The sequence below is a fragment of the Phyllostomus discolor genome, chromosome 8, assembly GCF_004126475.2.
Source record: "Phyllostomus discolor isolate MPI-MPIP mPhyDis1 chromosome 8, mPhyDis1.pri.v3, whole genome shotgun sequence".
NCBI classification, from domain to species: Eukaryota; Metazoa; Chordata; class Mammalia; order Chiroptera; family Phyllostomidae; genus Phyllostomus; species Phyllostomus discolor.
This window is the reverse complement of record NC_040910.2, coordinates 11907318-11932458: the sequence shown is the minus strand read 5'-3', so window position 1 is coordinate 11932458 and position 25141 is coordinate 11907318. Positions and strand designations below refer to the sequence as shown.

Genomic DNA, 25141 nt, shown 5'->3' with positions numbered 1-25141 from the left:
ACCCCTGAGCTCACTGGGGCTTGTCTTACTGAAGGAAGGCGTGCTTCTGGTTATGTTTCAAAGGTGGAGAGCCTGGATAACTAGTTAGCCGTGTAACTAACACTAGTTAGGGGAGTGCTGAGTGCGGCTGCATCCATTCAGAACCGAAGCTGCGGATCTGCACGAGTCTTGTCCCACAGAGACGTGCTCTCTCCGGCTGCAATCTTGTAGATCTGGGCATCGCCCCGGTTCCTTCGGTGCTCACTTTCTTTTTGTGTTGCTCAGGCTGTTGAGAGGAAATGACATTCAGATCACTTGCTTAGTCATTTAAACTGAGTCGGATTTCTTTTTAGCGAATGTATGAATGTGTTGAAATCTCTATTTAAAGTACAAACTCCAGTTTTAGAGAGGAAAGGTCATAACGTGAGAAAGGAGTCCCACGAAAACTGAAGTCAAGGAACATCTCCATTGTTTCTGGGGCTTTTTTTTTTTTTTTTAAGCAAAAGGTTAGAAATCATTCACTGCACTTCGCGGTAAACAGCCTTGATTTTTGAGATTTTCCAGGAAAGATAAGTGAGTTCCCAGCGCCTCACTCCCCCAGTAATCTGCTGAATTGTGTCACACAATCAGCCGCAGACTAAGAGAAGTCAGGGAAGTAAGACGGTGTCCTCTACTCCCGTCCCTCCGAAGCAGGACCACAGGGACCTCAGCTTATGCTTGGGTCCTCGTGAATGACATGGCACTACCCAAGGAACCTGGGACACAACTGGCCTGACATCTGGAAGTCTCACGGTTGAGGCCAGTCTCAGGCCATGCTGGGAAGTTGGGTTGAGGAGCCCAGGGGAGTGGCCGCCATCACAGCAGGTGCTTTGCTGTGCTCCTGAGCATTGCCATCTCCCAGGTGTTCTCTTTGCTTTTTTGTTTAACCACTTTATGGAGGTCTGACTGACATACGAAAAGCTGTACGTATTTAATGTACGCAACTTGCTAAGTTTGTCAGTAAGAATACACCTGTGACGTTATCACCACAATCGAGGCCATAGACTTATCCATCACCTCCAGAATTTCCTTCCACCCCCCCAATTTATTTTATTTTTAAAAGAGTTTTTAAATATTTTCCCCCTTTGGTGGTAAATCACTTAACATAAGGTTTACCCAGTCGGCAAGTTTATGTGAGCGTACAAGTCAGTACTGTGCATCATCGGCTCTGCACCGGGCCATGGAGCTTCAGTAGTTTCTCCTCCTGCGTGTTAGAGCTTTGGAGCCTCTGACCAAGGCCTTCCCAATCCCTCTTCCCCTTGGAGATGTTTTCTAAAATGCACAACAAGAGTTCGATTCTAGAGCTTAGCTCTAGGGGAGCAACTTCCGAGAAAAGAAATTAAAGGAAGGATTATTTTTGTAACCTAACAACTTTTAAGTAAATTGTCTTTGGGTGACTGTCACATGGAGAGACACGGGAAGAAAGGCCCTCTCACGGGCCGTGGGAGGAGGATAGCGAGAATACCTGCGGCGTGATCCTTCGCTGGAGGAGACGCTGCGGGGGCTGGGCCAGGAGCTTGCTGTCGCACAAGCTGTCAATGGGGTGGAGGCCGAGGTGTGGATCCAGCTCAGCACCCGACTTGGAAGGGCCATTGTGTGGCCCAGCAGTGGCACGGAAGACTGAAGAGAGGCAGGTTTTTAATCATTGCCGCCCTTTCATCCTCTGTGTGGTATTCCCTGACAATGCAGATGGAGCCGGTAAATACGTGTATTTCTGCTCATTGGGTGATCGCAATCTTTCTCTGCCTCCCTCTGCCCGGCTGCTGTATCCACCTGCAGAAAAGGAATCCAGGAAAGCCACGGAGCATGCTGTGACGCGGGCCGTCGGTGGATTTATCCCCTCCCCTCGCATTAGCACAAATGGTGTCAGAATGGGCCTCCAGTGCATTAGGAAAACACTTGCACTCACTATTTAATGAAAACTTTGATTGGCAGGATGTGTCAGCTCAGGTAACAGCAGAAATACGATGAACAGAATAAGGCTGTGAGGCAGTGACAAGCCATTTAGAAAAGGGGTATGTTCCGACCCTTACTTTCCTCTCCAATCCATTGCCTTCGGTAGATACGCTTTGTTTCTGCTTTGAGTCCATCCCAATTCTCAACTAAGCTGCTTGTTCTCATATGAGTACAATGGGGTAAAACTCTAGCAAAAAAGTAAGCAGCATGTTCTGGAAGGAATTAAACTACAGATTTACTGCTCCACCTGAGATGGAGCAATTTAGAGAGAAACTTGATTGTTCTATCACCATTTTCACGGAATGACATCCACGTATTTCCTAGAGGTGAAGACATGGTTTGTCTCTTAAAAGCTGTGTTTTATTAAGTGACAATTTCAGTAATTGCACTGTTGTATTAAACACAGAGGAGAATCTGGACCCCGAGTTCAGACATCAGATCTGAAAAGGACTGTGCTGATTTCACTCATTTTGAACATGAACGTGAACATGATCTTTGAGAGCTTAACCACTTCCTTGGCACGTATTGTTGGGCAACTAAACCCAGACCTGTGTCTGGGCATTGCTTCCCGGTGGGGTCTGCGAGCATTACTCTGCCTGCTTCTACCCATGGATAATCCCCACCAATGTGCTATTCAGTTTGGTTACACTCGCGTATTGTTAACTGGAAGTAGACAACTTACTGGACTTGGACAAGCGGGGAGTCGAAATATAACCCAATGAGAGCAGTGCCTTCTGTGTGATGTGCTCCACATCAGGGCGGCTCTCAGTTCAAACCCTTCACGTCCAAAGCAAAACAAAAATTTGCTCAGTACTGAATAGTCGAGTGTATAGATATATGAGCATTGGACAGCAAAACCTCAACAGACATTTAAGGGTTTGAAAATTTTTTTCCATTTCCATCAAAGTCAAATCCCAATGAAATTACTGTATACCAGTGCAGTGTGAGCTTCTCCCTTTTCTAAACTCCTACCTTTTGTACTTAGAAATTAATTACCGCCTCTCATTCACAGTCCTCTTTTCAAGGGCTGTGCCATGGCTCCAGGGCATAGATAGGAAGGGCAAGAAAATGCCCTTGAGGTTTGTTTCTACATATCTCTTAGCGCAGTGCTGCTCATAAGAGGTGTTCAGTAAGTATTTTTAGGTCTTTTGCTGATGTGAAATCTGTATGGGAAGAAGAGGTTCAGCTGGTCCTTATTCTTCTTCAAACACCAGCTCATGCGCCGAACACCTGTTCACGAGCTGATGGCCTTTTCTAGGAAACACAATTTCTTCTTTTCTGTAACTTTTTGCTCAGAAAAAAATTCAAGCGGAGCATGAGAGCAGAAAGCGACATTGGAGGGTAAGCGGTTGGTTCCGTTCCCTCATTCTTTACAAACAATGAGAGGTTTTCACAGTGGCAGAAAGGACGTAAATTCATTGTAAGAAACTTTGGGATGTATCCAAAGTGCAAGGAAAGAAGAAGAAAAACGGATCCTTTTCCTAGCTCTCTAGTAAGTTTTCCCCAGAATAAGTTTTTCAAAGTGACATTGACAAGTTGAAGAGGGTCCACGTGTTAAGTCTTTTATGACATGTGGCCAAATGCCTTTCGTTAAGATCCCACCAGTGTGCTTACTTGTCCCAGCAATGTGTGTGTATGGGCCCAGTGCTCTCATTTTACGTGATATGCAATAAAAAGAAGTTTTGGATGGCTAAGAGGTTTTACAGTCAGAGGACTTTGAGCCTCCTTAGCTTTGGTGAGGAACTGAGAGGAAAAGGGAGGTAATTTTAAATGCCTGGTTTAACTGTAACTAATGAACCATTTCAGTGTCCACGAAGAGAGGATCAAACCCACTCTCTGTTCAGCATTCGAAGTTCAGCCGATTCCAAGACCAGGTCCTCAGCTGCAAAAACAGGCCAGAGTGGCCACTTCCCACTTCGCCTCACTTCTCTGTCCCTAACCCCATTAAAAGGGCGCTTCCAGGCCTTTCAGCTTTTGTTCTGCCTTTTTAAAAAAGATTTTATTTATTTATTTTCAGAGTGGGAAGGGAGGGAGATAGAGAGAGAGAGAGAAACATCAATGTGTGGTTGCTGGGAGTTATGGCCTGCAACCCAGGAATGTGCCCTGGCTGGGAATCGAACCTGCGACACTTTGGTTCGCAGCCGGCGCTCAATCCACTGAGCTACGCCAGCCAGGGCCGCTCTGCCTTTTCAATGAGTGGGTCTGAGTGCGTCACACCTCGAACCCCTTTCAGTTCTGCGGTTCTGGGACGCTCCGTCTCCACTGCTGTGCGGCTACCGCTCTGGCGATGGGCATGTCTGCGGAGTGGGAAGAAGGAGCAGCCTGCGGAAGAGGTAAACCCGAGGCTGGGCCGGGGTCAGGGTCCACACGCCTGAGTTTCCCGTGGACACGTCCCGTTTATTGAGCCCTTGTCGCGGGCGGGACCCGGCCAGTCGTCCGGGGCGGAGGGCGCACAGTGAGCTGCCGCCAGGGGCGCCGGGGGGAGTGGGGGCTGGAGCCCGGGCGGAGGTGAACGAGCTCCGGGGGGACGTGAGCGTGGCTCCTGCGCGGGGTGCAGACCGCTCACTGCTGTCGGGGGAGGAGGAGAATTTTCACGAAGGACGGGATTTTTCGGATACATCTTGGCAAGGCGAGGTGGCAGAAGGAAGTCTCTGACTACGTGAATCTTGTCGTTTTCAAAACACGGCGACTAACCCTGCGAAAGTTTAAACTGTACGGGTAAAAGTTTCCGAGCCCCTGCCACAGGATTATTATGCAATTCAAGTTAAACTCCACCTCAGCAAATGCCGTTCATTGAAAATCTTTGTACAAGCAGTATTACAAAGCCGTTGCCGACGGATTGCTTATTTGAATGAAAATTTAATATAACGAAGCGCCCGTGAGAGCAGCGCGACAGGCGCGGAGGGTCTGTCGTCCGTCCTGCGATAACGCCCCACCCCGCCACGCGGTGTCACAGACTTCCTTCGAGTTGGAAGTCGTGTGAAACTCTGCTCTCTGACATAGTCTGTAAGAACGAAAAACTGCATAGTTCATTTTTAAATGTTTATTCTCTGTCACAATATGATACGCGCAAAATCTCAGCCTCGCCCCTCAGAGGTCAGCGGAAGGTCCCGCGTTCCGATGACGTCATACGGACGCACACTTGTTTGAGGAACAAAGATTTAAATCTCGGAAGGAGTAGGCCCCGGAAGGGCAATGGAGACGTTTTCTTTGTGGTTCATCTATTTGCGCTCAGTGTGTGTTGAACGCCCCACTCGAACGTGTCCTTACATGACAGGCAGCGGGAGTGGCCCTGGCTGGGGGCGCCGTGGGAGCCAAGGGGGCGCAGCGTCCCCAGACGCCACAGGTGTGTTCTCGTGAGATTTGAACTTCCGCTGCCGCCACCTATCGCGATAACTAGAGCTCGCGCGTGTCCAACGGTGTTAGGTGATGACCCTCTCGCCCACGGAAGTCATTTCTGACTTTACCCTTATCAACTGTGGGAGCCTCCGTCGCTGCCTAACACTGCAGCGCCTGGGGAGGTGGTGACGATGAGGATTTTTACCATCCCCGGGGGTGAAACTGTCCCGTTCGGGGGCAGGGGGTGACCCCAGAACTCCCTCCTCCCGAAGCGCAGAGGGGGCGGTGGTCGGAGGCACCCGTTTGCCCCTGAGCTGCTGGAAGACTAGGATGGAAAGCCCGGAGGGAGGGCCGGGGACAATGCCTAAGAGGTCAAGGGAAGGAAGCCAAAGCGAGGTGAAGGAACCTGTGGTCTTCAGGAAATACTGAAGAAGTAAAAACAGTGAGAAAGAAGGGAGAATCAGGAGGAAAAAAAAGGAGGACAAGGATGGGGTGGGGATGACGAGCCTTGGGATGAGCTGTTGCAGGCCCGGCCCTGGTCCTCCTTCAACCGGTCAGTGGCAGCTGATCCTGACTGTCCCCCAGGACAGCCTTTCCCTGGGGTGTGTTCGGGCAGTTTAGGGCGGGCCCCTTGGCAAAGCTGGTGTTCGTTCTCCAGCGCCTTATGCGTGGTGGTTTATCATGGTTATCATGATGTGTGGTGGTTTACCATGTATTATCATATAATACGTGGTTGTGATTTTAAATAATTTAATCCTCTGTGTCCAGCGAAACTGCCACAGTTACTGGTGGGTGTGGCACTTCAAGATGAAATGGGAGGGGAGAGGCGGAAGCACCCAAGGACAGGGTCAGGGCCGGAACTGCAGGAGAAACGAATTGTGCCGGAAGTCAGTCAGGGCCACGTGGACACAGGGGCTGGGCTGGACGGAGAGAAAGATGGGGCGGGGAAAAGACTGCATATCTATACGGCACTTTATTCATTTCTTCCCACTCATAGCAATGCTAGATCCACTCCCAAATGAAAAGAAGTGTGAATATGCAAGTAGCTGTCACTCAGAAGAGGAAATATATCCTCCGTGTTTTGTCTCCATCATCATATTTTGTCAGACCTAGCTAAGAGTCCTCTGTAAACTATAGACAACAACTTTAGCTAAAAATACAGGTTTGGGATAAAAAAAATTAGACTGTTTTATTTAAAATGCATTTTAAAGAACATAATAAACTGACACCTCTACTTACTACAGTGAAAAGAAAGAAAAATGCACACATTTGCTAAAGTTGATGTAAAAATGCCATCTATGTAATAATTATAGGTGTCTTATTTCAGTCTTTTAAAAAGAAGCATATTATTGAAGTGATCGATGTAACATTTGCAAACAGTATATTTACTGATATAGTAATAGACCCTTTTTTTCTTTAATTTATGACTTTTCCCTAGTTGAGCTCTTTAAAATAAATCTTTTTCTTAAAATTTTCCTATTTTAAAAAGTGCATTTCTGAACTACAATAGAGAGTGTAAACTAGTTGGTAATCAGTCTAGCCTAACCATTAACTGCTACAAATTCAGATGCCATACAAAGAAGAAAGGAGTAAAAAAGAGAAAGAATGAATATATCGGAATCCAAATATAAGCATAGACATTTCCCCGAGAAGAAAAGTTAGTGTTTCTCTTTGTTTGTGGTCTTGGAGGCATAATTGGTAATGAGAGAGAGAATTGACTGTCTAATTTACAACACCAGTGTTGAGGAGATCACCCATTGCTGGAAGTGGCTGGAAGTGTGCTATTTTCAGGTGGGCAACTCACAACAGGGAGCAGCCCCCTCCTCATGGCATCAGCCTCTGCAGAGCTGTGCTGTGCAGGGTGTGGTTTTACTGAGAGGGTAGCATCCGCCCCAGGGGCAGGAGCAGGTTGTACCTGAGCAGTCTCCAGCCAGGTGGCTGGGTCTGAAGGTCCAGCAGCGCTTCTCAGCTTGTAAAACTGGGGCAGGTGCTTCACTCAGGGTCAGTGATTTCCCCACAAAGACCGGACATCTTTGGAAAAAACAGAAGCAGTGTGCAAGTGATGATGACAATGGTGCAAAAATAGGGAAAAAAAGAACAACAATGAAGAAACCTGAGAGTGAATCAAGTCTGTCTGTAGGACTCTCACAAGAGAGCATGAATCATCAAAGAGGTTCCAGAGTTACAACCAAGAAGTATTTATGGGGATCTGTGGTGCAAAGGCTAATAATACAAACATAATAAAAAAGAGAAAGGAAGGCATACCAGAGATAAAGGAGGCCTCGCATCAAATGAATGGGGAGATAAGCTTAATGATTACTCTCAAATGACTGAGCTATTGATGGCAAAATGGCTGAGCTTCTGAACTGCTTTTTAAAACTGGCCTTTAAGAAGACAAATAAGGATAATTAAACAGTAATGAAGACCTGTTTCATTAAAAAAAAGAAGGAGAGGAAAACAAATAAATAGGCATGGTCTTGGATGATGTGTTAACCGGTGTTAATGGAAGTAGTAATGAATTCATTATTATTCGGAAGCTCTCCTTTGGAAATCACGAAGAATAATGAGACAGACAGACAGACTGACGCTGGAGTCAAGGATGAACATCTGATTCTACATTGTCCTGAGCATTGTTGGCAGGGATGTCACAGATAATCAGAGCACAGATTCATTCTAATATCATATTTTAGCCACATTTTCAGAATCCTTGCCCCAGGAAACTTTGTCACAGCTACCGGTAAGGCTCCAAACTTAACTTTTTTGTTCTCTCTGCCCCATCTATGATCCATTGTTGCTGATGTATGGTAAAAAGAATAGTTTAAGAAAGCATTGCCCTGTATATTTCACAGAACAAGAGCCCCTCAATAACTAATTTCTAAACAGAATTCATTTTAAACCTGTTCCAAGTACAGTTCTTGCCCACAGTAAGCATTCACAGGCAGTTGCTGAATAAATAAGTGAATCAGGAAAACTATAAAGCTCACAGTTGGAGAATTTGGGAAGTCAAGTTTATGAACATCTGGCGGGTGTTAGAGCCATGAGCCACAATAGCATGGATTGATAACATTATTTATGTTAGACCAACTTAATTGATTTTTTTTGAAAATCTGAAAACAAGTGGATAAGAGAATGCACTAGATATATTATTATTGCTAAACACATCCAGAAGTTAATGGAACAATTGATACCAGGTCTCATGAAATGTAGTTCAGAAAAGGACTCAGATTGATTTGAATGTGTCAGATTGATTGAAAATTGCCTGAGGGACTGAACATGTAATTATAAATGGCAGTAGGTTGAGTCTAGAAGAGGGTGGGAATCTATGTTCAGCATGGTCTTACTCAACATTTTTATTAATTATCCAGGAGAGGATGCAAACAGCACGTTCATTAAACTTGTAGGAGAAGCTTAAAGAGAGAGGTGTTTTTAAGCACTGGGGCAGAGGATAATATAAAGGGAACTTACTGAATTGGCCAAAAAAGTCCACTTAGTTTTTTCCATAAAATAAAAGATACATTTTTCATTTTCACCAATAACTTTATTGATTTGGGTATTTTTGAGTGTGTCGGCTGTCTCCCATTACCGAATTCTGGAGGGTGGAGGCCAGGGGTGTTGCTAAACATCTTCCAAAGCATAACACAGCCCCGCAGCAAATAATTATTTGGCCAAAATGTCAGTAGTACCAAGAAACTACGCAAACCACTTTTGACACCTTCGATCAGTCACAGAACCTTCTCAATGCACTGCACGAGGGTTTTTTATTTTTGTGTTTCAGTTGTGTTTTTACCTTTCTTGAAATAATAAAGAATAATATGCTGAAAATTTTGCATATTTTCTTCCATCTTCAATATGAAAATGGCTGCACAGAAATTCACCAATTTTGACAATTTTTTAAATGCATGCTGATATGACAGCTGTCACAATACGATCTAACAAAATTGTTTCAAATGAAGTTAAAGGCAACCCTGCACACTATAGCCATCGTACGGAAAAAACTAAATGAACTTTTTGGCCAACCCCATCCTTGCTCAAGAACAGAATGGTGTGAATAATTTGACTGAGATCGGTGAATGTCCTGGCTCTGTTTACTGCCCACAGAGTGCAGCCCCGGGCTCTGCAGGAGGAAAAGGTGGGCTACAGACTCTGTGGCAGACCGTGCAAACCGCTCACTCTCCTGTGAGGGGGACAGAGGGAGTGCTGCATTCGAGGTACAAGCTTGGGGAGCAAAGGAGTGAGGGAATTCTAACTAGAACAGTTAAGACTGCAAATGCAGCTGGCTGCACTATAAAATCAACAACTGGAGCAAGGACCGTTTAGTGAAAGTGACTAAGGATAGACCAAGGCTAACACCACGTGCCACTGAGAAGCAACAAGACAGAGCAGCATTTCTTTAAGCACACGGACTGAGCCACAGATTCCGGAGTCGGGACTTGGGGCTCGTCCAGTGCAGACTCACCCCTTAGTGGGACCCTTTTCAAATTCTCCTTCTCTCTCTTGTGCTAAGGTAAATGACTAGATGCTGTTCTCGATTTAGTTTTTTTTATTTTGCTCTGAGGGTCCGTCCTATGGAAAAATATACATAAGTATATAAGGAAGTATAACACATAAAGATGTTCATTGGAGTGTTATTCATGATATTAAACCACTGGCAACACCATGATGCCCAGTAGCTGGGGAAAATTTAAGTTTCCTGTCCCCACTTGATGGGACATTCTCTCTCCATAATGGGTGTTTATGAAGAATTAGAACAGAAAACATTTATATTTTAATGTTAGGGGAGAAAATTAAGATGGAAAATTTACCAGCAAGCATGATTAAAAGCAAAAGCTAGTGTATTTTATAAATACATTTTGGTCTGGAGGAGAACAGAATGCTAGAGAATGTAGTATTTGTTCACTCTGACCAATTAATTTGTTCAGTATTATTCCTGTCTCTAAAGGTTTTTATTTGCATTTTAATGTTTTGATGAACCTTTAGTAAAGGTACTTAGGGAAAGTGTAATGATTTATCTATGTGGTCATTTTCTTTGGGGGAAAAAAACCCTCATTTCCAAATTATTGAGAAATGTGAACTGTTCTGAAGATAAATGTATAATATTCACACCTGGAGTACCAGATGGAAGTTAGGTTCTTGGTCTTACAATAAAAGTATAACCAATGCGTGAAAGACAAGGATGTACTTTATAAACCACCCTGACAGAGTAGGCCTTACAACACACACACACTTCAAAATTAAACCAATTACTCCTAAAGACCCAGAGCCAGCCAGTGAGTGAAATTCTAAATGCCAAACGCAAAGGTAAACAGGCATACCGGGCTCATTTTATTTCATTTTTCTACCTGTGGCTGAGAGCACTGGGTGAGCCAGTGCACCTCGCAAGGAAGTTGAAGCAGAAATGGCAGAGCCAGAGCGACAGGCTAGTCCGCTAACATCTCCCTCGGAACGACGTGGGCCCTGCACCACGGTTCTTTCTCCCTCCGACTGTCTGCCACAGTCAGCCTGTGCCCTCCCCTTGACTCTCACGTCCTCTTCCTGGCCCCAGACTTAGAACGGAGCCATACACCCAGGTGTGTAGCTGGCCATTTCTAGAGCACTTTTGAAACTGCTCATCATATGCATCTAACCCCTCTTTTTTGTTATTATTAGGTTTTGTTGTTTTGTCTTTTTGGTCAAAGTAAACATCTCAGACAACGTGTTGTTTCACCCTTATTTACTTTGGGAAGCATCTCCTAAAACTTATGGAAATTTCTTATGTAATCAAATGATATTATCAGACCCACCCAAATGAACAATAACTCCTTGGTGTCTTCTAGTACCCAGTTCTTCATGCAATTTCCTTGACTATCTCAGAAAAGCCTTTTCCAAGTTGGTTTGTGTCAATCGGGATGGAGAGAAACATTACATTGGTTGTGTCTGGGGAGTCTTTTTAATCTCAGTCTCTGCTACCCCATTAACAGGTTGAAGAACATTCTTTTTTTTTAATAACTTTTTTCCTTTTTATTGAATTTATTGGAGTGACACTGCTTAGTAAACTTACGCAGGGTTCAGGCACGCAGTTCTACAAAACATCATCTGTACACTGTGCTGTGTGTTCGCGGCCCCAAGTCAGGTCTCCTTCTGTCGCCATCTATTCCCCCACATCCTCCTATGCCTGCCCCCACCCCTGGGCAATCATCAGACTGTTGTCCACGCCCATGAGTTTTCTCTCTTTTTTTCTTCTTGTGGCTCAATCCCTCCACTCCCCCACACAGCCCCACGAACCGCACTCCGTGCCCCGACAGCTGGCAGCCTACTCTCTCTATGAGTCTGTCTCTATTTTGCTTATTAGTTCATTTTGAAGAACATTCTTTTAATGACTTAGAAAAATAGTCATGGTATACTCCCAGGAAGGAGTTGAAGTAACGGGGTTGAAGACAGTTAACTCAGCCTATTTTAATTTCCTTGGGAACTTTTCCAGAATCTTTCAAATTGCTCTCTCACTTTTCGTTGTGGAGCATTTGGGGAGGAGATTTTTGCAGCCTCCTTGGATACACTGAACAGGCAGAATGTGTCCCGTTATATTGAACCTAAATCCTTTGTGATGTAAGTCAAAGCTCTCCTCCTTGATCTGACTGAAGGAGAACCAAGAGGTGAGAAATTTCTTTTTCTTTAGTTACATCATGGAGTTCGTGTAACTTTACATTGTGTCCCTCAGTATTTTTATGCGTATGGTTCACACATTTAAGCCAGAGGCAGTATAACATAGTAATTAAGAACAGAGACAGCTGAATTCAAATCTCAGCTCTGCCACTTACTTCTGAGTGGTAGTATGCGACCTTGGAAAATCACGAATCCTTTGTGCACCTCAGTTCCCACGCCTGTGAAATTGGGACACTAGTACCTATTTTAGAGGGTTGTTGTTAAGATTAACGCACACATATACACTGTTTGGAATGCCTGTCAAATGCTAGGCATTTACATAACTGTGAGCTATTGCTGAGATATCAATAATGTGTCCTTGCTCTGAAAACAAGAAAATAAAAAGCCTAACCTCAACTTGTATTAGATCGCCCTTAGTTTTCTCTAGACTATTTTAAGGGAGAAAAACCATATAAATAAAAGTGAGTAATTTTGTAAAACTGTAAAAGTCATATTTTCAATATTAGGAACACTCCTCCAGATTGTGATCATTTTCCTTCCAAAAGTTGAAATGTCGGGATGAACAGCATCTCAACTGAAATGAGCTCATAATATAGCCTAAGAATGTAATCTGAGGAATCAGTTGTAAGAGTTTGTTTCATTTCTCTGCTTTGGGCGTCTAATGTTTATTAAACTTGCATATTTAAATGAAAAAGGCACAAGAAACTATTTTAAAAGCCATGTCTGAATACCAGCAAATGTTTCAAAGAACAAATGCAAGCTTGTTTTAACAATTCTCTCCAAATTCCCTCCCTCCACTTATCCCACTCCCCGTCCTATCAGCCTTTGCAGTATTGGTGCTCAGCGTGGGCACAAAGGACTGAATGTGCAGGGTATAAAAGAGCCCATTGTGTAGGCTGCTTCTGGGTGATGGGAGGTGCTTAAAGGCCTGGGCTCAAAGAGGAGAGCTAGCTGGTCCACAGAGCCCCCACAGAGCCCTGCTTCCATGCTGTTGGCCGTGACCACTTAAGGAGATGCGGTGAAGATACTCTTAGAACCATGTGGCTGGACAGAGCCTGTAGCCATCAATCACATAGTCCAGCTCCCTCAAGAAACCAAAGTCCAGGAAAGTTAAGTGACTTATGTCACACAAGAAGGACAGATGGCAACTCAGCTCTGCTCCTGGTCTAAGGTTCTTACCTTCATTCTGGGCAGATGTTAATAGGGGCAAAGTTCAAAGGATTAGATGGCTAAAGGGTCTGGGAAACACTGGGTTACATATGTTGTTATACAGGTGTCTTTCCTGAAGGACTTCAGACAGCCTTCCAATATCTTCAGAGGGGGATTCTCATGCAGCGTTCCTCAGATGTATTTGACCATAGAACCCCTTTTTTCCTTAAATATGCTGTGGGTAAAAGCTGCCACGTGCAGCCCTTTACTTAAATAGAGCACAGGAGACAAGTACGGAGGGAGAAAGTAATGGCATAAGCTCATAATATTTATAATAGCCATCTTGACCTGTATTTGAACTAGGGTTATACATTCTCCTATTGAGTTAATAGTGGCAGGTGAAGACAGGAAGGAAAAGGTAAAAATTGATTAAACTGCTTATTTAGTGGGCAGAACAAAAAAGAAATGGGCATGTTTTATTGTCTTTTCTCAATTCCTTGGATTGTATGAAGAAGAGATGAATTTCTCTGGCCCTCTCTCTTCCTCTCTGGCCTACACAAATTTTGCTATTTCTAGAACCAAGTGAATTCATTGTTCTTTGCTAGGCATCTTATTGATCTTCTATGTTATTAATATTCACTCGTGGCTGCCAGATTAGCTCTAATGAACCATTTGCGTTTATTTTTAGCACCCTTAGAAAGTTGAGCTGGATTATCCAGAGTGCGTTCTGCTGTGCAGGAATTGCGTCTACGAGGAATTTGAAGTGTCTCCTCTCCCCTTTCCTGTTTCCCCCACTTTAACGTTACCCTGACTGGAAGTAAAGGCAGTCCCTAACTTGTGAACAGGCTGGCTGTTCCAGTAGTTTGGGGGGCAACTCAGAATTTACGTTCCCATAGAAACGATGTTCCTAGGCCAGCCCACTAAATAATAATAATGCATAGTGATTAAAAAATGCACATTTACAATAAAAAGAATTTTATTTCCAACACCATAAAATATATCTACCAACTTTTTACACAGGTATTCATTCCTCTCTCCTGCTCAGACACGTTTGCTGCAATCAGGAGCTTACCGGGGGTCTCTGCAGGGCTGTGGTGGTGGTACTGGGTAGGGGTAGGAGCCAAACTGCTGAGGTTAGTCCTCCACCTCTGCCGAGTATTCTGTGCCCCGGGTAGGCTATTTCACTCATCCGTGACCCAGTTTCCACAGCTCCAAAATGGGGACAATAATGGTACATTACTCACAAGGTGTCCGGCATGTAGAGAAGGGCCGAGTGTCAGCTGTCGTTACGACAGTGGTGCTGACAGTGGAGGTCAGTCCAAAAGGAGCCGTAGGGTTGAGGATGGGGCTCAAGCCAAAGCATATTCGGTAGAAATGTTGGGATGAGTGACACCAGGGGACGGGGGTGAGAGTGATTTTAGGAAAGTTAAATTGGCCAAAGAAAGGAAAGAAGGAAGACAGACTCCCACAGTAGTCATGACTTGGAATAGGATTCGGAAAAGAAGCATCAAAGTGGGGAGGGAAATTCTTGGGTCTTTAAAAAAAAATGAGGTAAGCAATGTAAGAGATGATTTTGCCCTTTTCCAATTTCCAGATGAAGTCTTAATTCCTTAGCTTCTTTGAACCTCAGTTTTCTCATCTTATAAACTGGGAATAACAGTATGAACCTTGCAGGATTGTATAAAGATTAGAATATTGTATCTGGAGTGCCTGGTCCATATGGGACCCTCAACAAATGGAGGCACTTTTTCTTATGTAAAGGCTATGCTGCTGAAGTACTTCCAGCAAATCACTCTCTTTTCTCACCTCCCGGTAATCTCTTTTACATAAGTAATCCATGTTCACTTTTAAAAAGTAGAAAAATTTTAAAAAGAGTTGAATAATCTGCCCAAGATCGCATAGCTACAACGTGGTTAAATTGGAAACCAAAGCTTGCAAGGGTAACTCCAAAGCTCTGCTCTTAAACAACACACGAATGTGCGCATCCAGTGGTGGCCGTGCTGTTTTCTCTGCAAGGGACAGAAGGGCAACAGCCTCGGTTCTCCACACACTGCCTGTTCTCGTCTCTGTGTAACTGTACTTGAAACATGCAAAGGTGACCCCCACCTTTGCTTTCTGTGCATCAGATCTCATCCAGAGAGCGTGGATTTAGCCTCGGTTTCTTTCACAGGCAGGCAGTCCCCTGCTTCTGTCTAAGGACCGAATTTTGCCTTGTCACCCGACCCAAGCCTAAACCCAGGTAGATTTATGAGCATGAGCCGATTTTTACAGAAGAGCTGACTCTAGTGAAAGATGTTTTTCCCCCTCCAAGTCAATGTTTTATTTGTATTCGATCTCTTGTGCAAGGTGTTTGGCCCTCCTCTTTGCAGGTTTTGCAGTTTCACTGCCCAAGAAGCAGTATCTGATAGGAGTTTTAATAAAAGCCCTTCACTCCTTCGCCTCTGTGCACAAGTTAATGTTGTCAGTTTGCTCCCGTCTGCCAGAAACAGGCTCCACCCACTCCGGCGTAGCCTTTCTGTACAAGAAACCAAACATGCTGACCCCAAACAAAGAGAGTTCAGGGCCGAGGCTCGTTTCTTTCCTCTTTATTCTGTAAAACACTTAAACACTCTTTACTCAATATCAAACTGTCTGAAGCCATTATAGGCAAAACTGGAAAATCGTGCTTTATAGGAAGCCCCTGGCTTAGTTAATACCGGAACTGACCAAAGGCGCAGGCAGAATCAGCCGCGAGCAAGATTTCACGGTACAATTAATTTATGTGTCCCCGAAAACGGTATTTGAAACTCAGCTACTGTTTTCTTCTCCTCTTTCAGTCATCTCCCCGTCTTCTCCCCACCCCCACCCAGAGAAAGACAAGGCTCCTGTTTGCAGCAGGGCATTTACATAGGCACGTCTCTGCTGGAGAAGTGCGGCAGCAGCTGAGATAGCACAGGCCTTGTTAATACTTAACACTGAATAAACAGGGCAGGTAATGGCCATTGTTAATACTTCCAAATGCAGTACAGCAACACAGTTGGCAAAGGTCAGGAGGAGAAAAAAAAAATAGTGCTGCTGTTTGCAGTGGGAAGAGCCTTCTGAAATGAGACGGGAGAAAACAAGGACGGGCTCCCGGCCCCGTCTCAAGGCCGTTGTCTGGGGGGGGGGTACCGCTGGGCTGGCTCAGAACTAGCGTTCAAAGGTTTGCAGTCTCAGGATGGAGAAAGATGGAAACGGAGTGACACACGTTAGTCCCGGGAAGTGCTCCCTTGCTAGTACCCAGGCCTTTAATATTTCTCCAGGAAAATGAAGCAGTCAGATTCTCCTACCTAAATAGCCAGTTTCACTCCAAACACCTGGCTGGCTGTTGCCCACCAAAGCTACAGGATGTGTCTTCTCAAGGACCTTGCCATAAAGGACTTAGGTACTTCCCAGAAGAGCTCACAGGAGACACCTGTTCGATTAGGTGTGGTTCAGAAAGGTGCTTAAGCTTCTGGATTGTGTGTAACAATAGAAAGGTGATGCTCTGAAATAGATCTGTACCATCTCCAGGGAGATGCCTCGTGCTACTGTTTCCATAGCGGCTACAGGATTTTGCCTTCCAACCAGCGACAGGTGAACGGTGCACCTTCGCTACCTGGGTTTTGAGGATTCTTTATATGCTCTAGATACAAGTCCTCTGGCAGATAGATGGTTTGCAAATATTTTTTTCTGATCTGCAGTTTGTCTTTTCATCCTCTTGAGTCTTTCATGGGACAAAAGATTTTGTTGGTGAAGTCCAATTTACCAGTTTTTCCTTTACTCATGGTGTTTTGATATAAAGTTTAAGAACCCTCTGCCTAGCTCCCAAAGATTTTCTTCTACTTTTTTCCAAGATTTTTAAAAATAGTTTTACATTTTACAGTTAAGTCGGACAATTTTGAGTTAAGTTTTATGTAAGGTGTGAGGTTTAGGTCAAGGTTCTTTTTATAAATGGTTATGCTGCAGCCTGTTTGTTGAAAAAGTTATTTTTCTTCCACACAATTGCTTTTGCACCTTTGTAAAAAAATCATTTGCACATATTATGTTGTATGGATCTATTTCTGAGTCCTCTATTCTGTTCCAGTGATCTAATGTCTGTCTCTTCACTAGTGCTACCATCTTGCTTACCACAGCTGTATAATATCTTAAAGTCAGAGAGACTGATTTCTTCCACTGTATTCTTTTTCAAAATTATTTTAGTTGTTCTAGTTTCTTTACATTTTCACATAAATTTTACAATACTCTTGTCTTGATATACAAAGAATTTTGCTGAGATTTTGATTGCATTAAGTTTGTATACCAATTTTAGGAAATCAACGTTTTTGCTGTGTTGAATGTTCCAGTCCATGAACTCAGTATGCCTCTCCATTTATTTAGAACTTCACTGATTTTATTCAATGCACTTTAAAAAAAGTTTAGCAATAAGTTTCATATTTGTTTTGCTAGATTTACACCTATATCATTTTTTACCAATTGTAAATGGCATATTTTAAATTTTGGTGCCCACATTTATTGATCGTATATAGAAATATAATTGTATTTTTGTATGTTAATCTTGTATCTTGTTACCTTGCTGCAGTCACTAGTTCTAGGAGGATTTGTTGGGGAGGGGGTAGACAGTCATGACATCTGCAAATGGGAATAGATCCTTTCTCGCCTGTATACCTTTTATTTCTTTCTCCTGCCTTATTGCCCTGGCTAGTAATTCTTATTCTTTGTTGAATAACATTGGTGAGAGCAGACATCCTTGCCTTGTTCCCAGTCTTAGGGGGAAAACATTCAGTTTTTCAACATTAAATATATAGGGATTTTTTTTAGATGCTGTTTCTCACCTTAGAGAAGTTTCTTTCTGTTTCTGAGAATTAAGGATTTGAAAGAGTAAAGGAGGTTGAATATTATAAATCTTACTGGTTACTATTATGTAGCTTAAGAAATTACTGTAGAACTTACCTTCTTGCTAGTCAAAAAATCCTCAACACTTATGCAAAACAGGGTGACGCAGAGTGCTAGTTGTCCTTTTGTTGTCATTTCCTCAGAGATTTTAAATTTCATTTTTGTTGTTTTTTGTTTGATAGATGACTTTGATCCCTTAATTTTTCTGTGTTGTTATAAATTCATCAATAGACTGCCTTGGCCAGGTGGCTTAGTTGGTTGGAGCATCATCCCGTGCACCAAAAAGGTTGTGGGTTCAACCCCTGGTCAGGGCACAAACTTAGATTGGATGTTGGATCCCCAGTTGGGCATGTATGGGAGGCAACTGACCGTTGTCTGTCTCACATCCATAGACAACACCCCTGCATCCTAATTGCTCGATGGAAGCCTTTGAATTCACATTCTAAAATAGTATGTTCATAATGAGTATATAAAATATTTCAGAAAGCTATCTGAAAATTAGTTTTAGATGGAGTTCCAAATTAACCTTCATTTGATTTGTACTTACCTACTTTTGACTCAGAGTTTTATTTTCAAATGTGCAACTTTACTTTCTTCTATAAAATTAAATATTGTCAGACCTACCCACTAATACATCTGTTTCTTCAAGGCAGGCTATGAATACTGAACAAATGCGTCTTCAAGTTATTTAGAAAACCAGCAGCAACAAAAAGTTAATTCATACAATTATACTTTATTGCAGCCCACCATGTCAATCACTCACACAAAACCTCTTGTCATTACGTAGCCTTCTCTATCATCATCTAGACTCTAAGCACAATGAAGACAGTTATTTCTCTATTCATTTCTTACAAATAAGGCTCTCAATAAATATTTGTTGAATGAATGAATAATTTCTGATGGCTGCGTAGTAGTCCATTGTTTGTATACATCATCATTTATTTAAGCAGTTCCTTATTGTTGGATATTTAGTCTGTTCCTAGTTTTTATGATGGACGTGTAGCTAAATCTTTGTACTCACCTCCTGCCTTGATGAGTCATCTCATTTCAAATTATGTCTGCATTAGACTTTTGAACATCCATATATTTTAATCCTTTATAGTGCCTTGTCATTTAAATTACTCTACTCTCTGGTTGTTTGGTTGGATATGTACGTCAAGCTGCTTAACAAATGAGCGCATGGCATTACTTTACTGTGCTATAGCGTCGGGAAGTTGGGACACTGTTAGATGGGGAGCCCTTTAGAAGAATTGAAAAAGAGGTTGATCAGGAAATATTTAAAAGCTGTAACTAAAATTTATAACACTAATTTAGCAGAAGGTCACGGAAAGGTGGTTCTGAATTGTGTAGCTTCTGCGATGCTGCTCCTGCAGAGACTGGCTTTGCCCATACAAATGAAGGAAGCCTCCTCACTCACGTCCTGACGTGTTTTCAGGACAGCTGAAGGTGTAGTGGGGTCTGCTATGTTCCTAGCAGAAGAAGCCAGGCTCCCAGACCGGTTGTTAGCACGCATTTACTTACTGTCTTGTGATGGTCAAGAAAGGGTCTCTTTCAGGGACTGCGGAGAGGCACATAGATACCAAAACTACGGTGTTTGCCCTCAAATAACTTGTACTGGAGCTGGGGAAGCATGACCGAAGCCTCGTGGCACTGTGAGAGGAGCTCAGGGTCTAGAATTAGATGCATCTGGGCTTAAACCACGCTCTTCCTGGATGTGTGGCTTTGAGCAAGTTATCTGACTCCAATAAACCTGAAGTTATTCATCCGTAAAATGGAAATAAAGATCATATCTAAGGTCATTTTGAAAAATAAGTGGAAAAATGCATATAAGACTCTAAGAACAGGGTTGGTGTGAGGTAGGTGTAAATTTTTTCCCAAAGGAAGAAAAATGGCACAAAAGACTATATGGCATCGTGTCAGAGATAATACAGGATTTCAGAAGACAGATTACTTATCACTAGCGAAGATTAAAAAAGATGTTGCAGGAAGAAAGTCTTCTTATAGGACCGTAGGAATTGTAGAGGGCTGAGAAAAAAGTCAGGAGGGTGTTCCAGAGGAAGGAGTGACACGTGCCCAGGAAAGAGGTGTGTTCATGGGGCTGTAGGTAGACCCGGTGCCAAGGTGACTGATATATGTGGGTGCCCGTGGCAAGTTAAGCCTTTGGCTCTTTGAATATTTGTTGAACATTTTCTTGTGGGAGAGAAAGGGAAAAATGATTTTCTATTAGTAAACTCAGCATACCGTTCCTCATGTTTCACTGTGTTCAAAATAAGATGCCCATTGCATACGTTGGATGTAACATGCCATTTTGGCATATTTGGACTTGTCTTTCATTATATAATTTTTTATTGCACACAATTGGATGCAGTTAATCATACCTATCATGGGTAGAGGTAATATACATGGATGCAGTCACATGGTCTCTTGGCCCAGGGCATCTGTTTGCACTGATGGGAGTGGGTCTGCTTTACTAGTGAGTGAGGAGTTTGAGGGTAGAAACCTGAGTTAACTGGCACTGTGCTTCTAACTTACTAGTGGCATTTCAGGGCTCACAGTGGGGTGGGACAAGGGGCAGCTGTCTCATTGGGTGTCTACATAATCGGACCCTGAGGATGAAGGAGTGGAGTAGCACCTGGAGCTCAAAGGCAGGTAAAAGGCAGGTCCGGGGAAACTTGACTCACTGGTGAAGAAGGCATGGATCTTATCTGATAGGAAAAGAGGTCTCTTTGAAGAGCATTAAACAAGTGCCAAGATGGGATTTAGGAACACGTGCTTGGTGCGGAAGTGCATGAGAGAACGAAGGCTGGGAGCCCCCTTGGTGGTAACTTTGGAAATACAGGTGTCAGGTTGTTCATCCTGGTCTGCATGGGAGCAAAGCAGGTGGAAGGAAACTGAGCTGCAGGCAGCATGGAGAAAGAACTGGTAGGCTAGATGGCTGAATATATGTGCATACACACACATACATATGTATACACATACATATGGTTGTATATCATGGAAAGTAAAGCGTAGATTTCAGATGCAACACTTGTTTTCAATATAAACCACACTCATTCTTTTATTTCCTTTACCTCACTGAATTAGCTCCAAAGTAAAAATTTCAAGGTGGCCAAACTTACAAGAATTCCCTGTTCTTCAAACCTTTTTATCTTCAGGCCCTTCCCTTGCAAGAAAATTTATCTGACTGAAGGTGTGTTAAGTGATCAGTAAGTGCTTACAACATCTGTAGGCTTTTTTAAAAGGATTTGTATCACTTTCCTAATATATCTGAAAATTAATTTAGACCTACCAATTTGAAACTTTTGGAAAATTTAGGCAGGAACAAATTTCCATTTTAATTCTCCACGAAAATGATTTTGTTTCCCTTTCCCCTTGTTTTAGAAGTAGGATGTTTAAGGTGGATTGAATAAGAGAATAAACTATCCACAGCACTTTGGAAAACATGTTCTTTACATGAACTGAAACCCGCCAGTCTACAAGCAGACAGAGGTTACAGAAACAGACAAGTCACTTGGGATATAACTAATGAATATACCTTTTCTCTGTTTTTTTAAAAAAGTCTATCCCTGGCTGGCATAGCTCAGTGGATTGAGCGCGGGCTGCGAACCAAAGTGTCACAGGTTTGATTCCCAGCCAGGGTATATGCCTGGGTTGCAGGCCATAATCCCAGGCAGCCACACATTGATGTTTCTCTCTGTCTGTCTCTCTCTCTCTCTCTCTCTCTCTCTCTATCTCCCTCCCTTCCCTCTCTAAAAATAAATAAATAAAATCTTTTTTAAAAAGTCTGTGTTTATAGCCTATATGTTTCTTATCTATTATTTAATGGGATCATTATCTCATTTATTTTCCTTATTTCAAATTAGAAATAGCTTCATATTTTTTTATCAAGTGCACCCTCCTTTCAAAGTATTTCGACACTTCTGTTTTGACTGAACCTAAACAATTCTTCCTGACCGTGAGATCGCATGAAACTGCTGTAGATACGCCAGTATACTCGACAAAACACGTTCAAGTTGTCTCCGTGAGGGCTTATCCTTGGCAACACATATTTTATTAAGTTCTAGCTAGTAATGTGCTCGAAAACAAAACACCATTTCTTTAAATAAAAATTCTTAATTCTAATTTTAAATGGTTCAAACTGATCTTCCTCCTGCAAAGAGAAGGAATTAGAGAGTAAATATGACTATACTAGCAAAAAGTATATATTTACATAATCACTCTGAATGCTAACGTTAAAAAACACTTCTACCATATGGTGCACACACACACATCGGTGATATAAATTTCTAATCACTCCAGTCAAAACACCTGATTTAAATGTGTTCCTTCCGCTGAATGCCAGAGATGCCACTTAGAGTCAGGTGAAATGGGCCTCTTTTAGAAAGGTCCAGAACTAACCTCTAAACAGTGACCTCATGTTTGTAGCTAACATTCGTGGGTTTTTTTAAAAAAGCGGAGCATGGTGGAGAAAGAAGAATGAAGTTTCCCCAGTGTGCCTTCGCTTCATTTAGCATAAGCCATTTTCTAAGCCATTTTCATACATGTGAGGTCAAGTTACCTTTGCACTGGGAAACAAAATGTTTAGACTATGGAAGAGCCCAATAAAAGCAATGCCTATTCCCACACCATCTTAATTGAAAACAATTTCTCTGGATAACCAAAAGCTCATTAATTTTCTGTACCTTCTAGCCATTTGCTCAACATATGGTAAGCCCAACCTTGGATACATTCTATCTCAAATGAGTTTAGCTTGAACTGATAAAATTCCTGTGATTCTAGATACCTTTCCAAGTACTCAATACATATTTGCTCAGTGGAGTAAATGACTAGCTTTTGTGCCTGGATTACTGAGAATAGTGTCTTTAACTCCACAAAGGAAAACTTCTTAGTGAAGTGATGTTTAAAATCTATTATTTTTTTAAGAAATTTTTTTGGTTTTCTTTTTGTTTTAAGATTTTTTATTTATTTATTTACTTTTAGAGAGGGAAGGGAGGGAGAAAGAGAGAGAGAGAGAGAAACATCAATGTGCTGTTGCTGGGGGCCATGGCCTGCAACCCAGGCATGTGCCCTGACTGGGAATCGAACCTGCGACACTTTGGTTCGCAGCCCGAGCTCAATCCACTGAGCTACGCCAGCCAGGGCTGATTATTATTATTATTATTATTATTATTATTACTATTACATGGTACAGGTGAATAAGAGAATTGTCTAACGTAAAGATTCTTACAGATTGCTTACCACGGTTAATTGAAAACAAAAGCATTTTATAGGAAAAGATCTCTTCTCGCTCCCCAGAACGAGAGCCCAAGGGAAAGCCTGGGAGGACGCATTCTGCACTGTGTGTTGGGCTCTGACTCCGAGCCCTCCATGTCTTCCTAGCAATTCCCAGTTAGTGAACCCAAGTTGCAGTAACCGAAATGCTTATTGCACGTGAACAACGGGCCCAGGGTGACGTTTCGTCTCAGCATTAGCTGCTGTGGGCCTTGAGCAGATAGAGGTCTGTGTCTGGACAGACCACACAGGGTGGGCAGAAGGAGGTTTACAGGTGTGAGTATGCAAAACAGAGTTTATTCTTGCATTGTGTTCCCTACTCGCACCTGTAAACCTCCTTTTGCCCATCCTGTATTTTGGGGTATCTATCATGGTACTAGAGTAAGAATTCAAACTCACAGGAATAACTGTACCATCAAGTCATAGTTCGTTTGTTTTCTTCACCAGAGGACATTGTTTCATTGCTTTCAGAGAAAGAGGAAGGATGGGAGGGGAGGGGGAGGGAGGGGGAGCGGGGAGAAAGAGATAGAAACATCAGTTGGTTGCCTCCTTTATACACCCTGACCGGTCACCAAACCTGCAACCTAGGTATGTGTCCTGACTGGGGATCGAACCAGCAACCTTGTGGTGTACCGAATGGTGCTCCAACCACCTGAGCTACACTGACCAGGGCAAGTCATAGTTTGAAACATATTATAATTTTCAGGAGAGATGACTCGTTTTAAAGTAAAAGAACTCAAGACTAAGCCAGATATGTGAATTATAACTTGTGAACAATTTCACTATCTCGTTCCTATCAGATCATGTTGTAAGAGCATTTGCCACAGTGAGAAGTGGGTGGGTGGATTTGTACCCCTGTGATGGCTGGTGGGTGCGGGGCCGACAGAAATGTCTATTCACTGCAGGGGCAGTTGAGTACCAGGTTAGAGTGTGTGAGTGTGTGTGTGTGTGTGTGTGTGTGTAAATGTTGTTTACAGATACAGATTCATCTCTTCTCTCCATTCTCATAAATTGTATTTGTTTGTTAGAGTGAGACACTTTGAGATTATCCGGAAGATGAACTATGTATATTCGGTATTTGAAAATCAATAGAAAGGCAGGCTTTTAACTTGTGTGGAAAAAAAAGATGAAGAGTTGTCCCTTGCCTTTCCATCTCTTACGTGCCCACACTGTCTCCTGGTAGTTCCTTCAGGGACCAGCGTCATGAGGGAACGACAGGAGGTAGACTGTGTCTCTAATAAACCTATTTCACCAGAAAAAAAAGTTTGGTCAGAAAATGTTTGGTTCTCACCATGTAATAGGATTCCGAAAGGTCAGCAACCTGTAAACGCTGGGCAAAAACATTCTTTAAAAAAATGCCCTAACTCTGGGACTAGCCCAGAGTAAATATCACAAATATTAATCCTGGGCATCGGGGACCTCGTTTCTCAGCAGTCCAAGCTGACTTAACAGCACCCAGCAAAGCCATTTCTTGCTGGTGAAAGTCTCTTTCACAACGGGGCCAAATAAATGACCGAGTTACTGGAGAACTAGGGCCTCAAGGGCCATGTCCTTCAAAAGGAAGGTTTCTCAGAGGTGCCATCAAAGCACGGGGAAGCGGGTTGGGTGGGGGAAAGCCAGTGGCTTCGCCAAGAGGGGCCGGGGAGAGGCACGGGGTTCAGGACTGGAGCTGTCGGCAGGAGGGTGTCATTGGCCTGCAGGAGGGTGTCATTGGCCTGGTCCCCGAGGCTGGCCTGGGCTGGTGGCTTCAGAACATAAATGCTTGGCTTCTCCTTCCTGTCCGAACACTGGCTTTACATGAGTGAGAAGGCAAAAGTACCAGACCCAGCAACCCCCTTTCAGCTGTGATTTCTTTTTCCTCTTTTTTTTCTAGCTC

The 25141-nt window shown here is 43.1% G+C and overlaps 1 protein-coding gene across 2 annotated transcripts in view; it reads left to right on the top strand.

The window, feature by feature from the left end:
* MAML3 (mastermind like transcriptional coactivator 3) overlaps nt 1-25141 on the top strand; it is a 366454-nt gene that overhangs the window by 96961 nt on the left and 244352 nt on the right. The gene's annotated exons all lie outside the window — the stretch shown is intronic.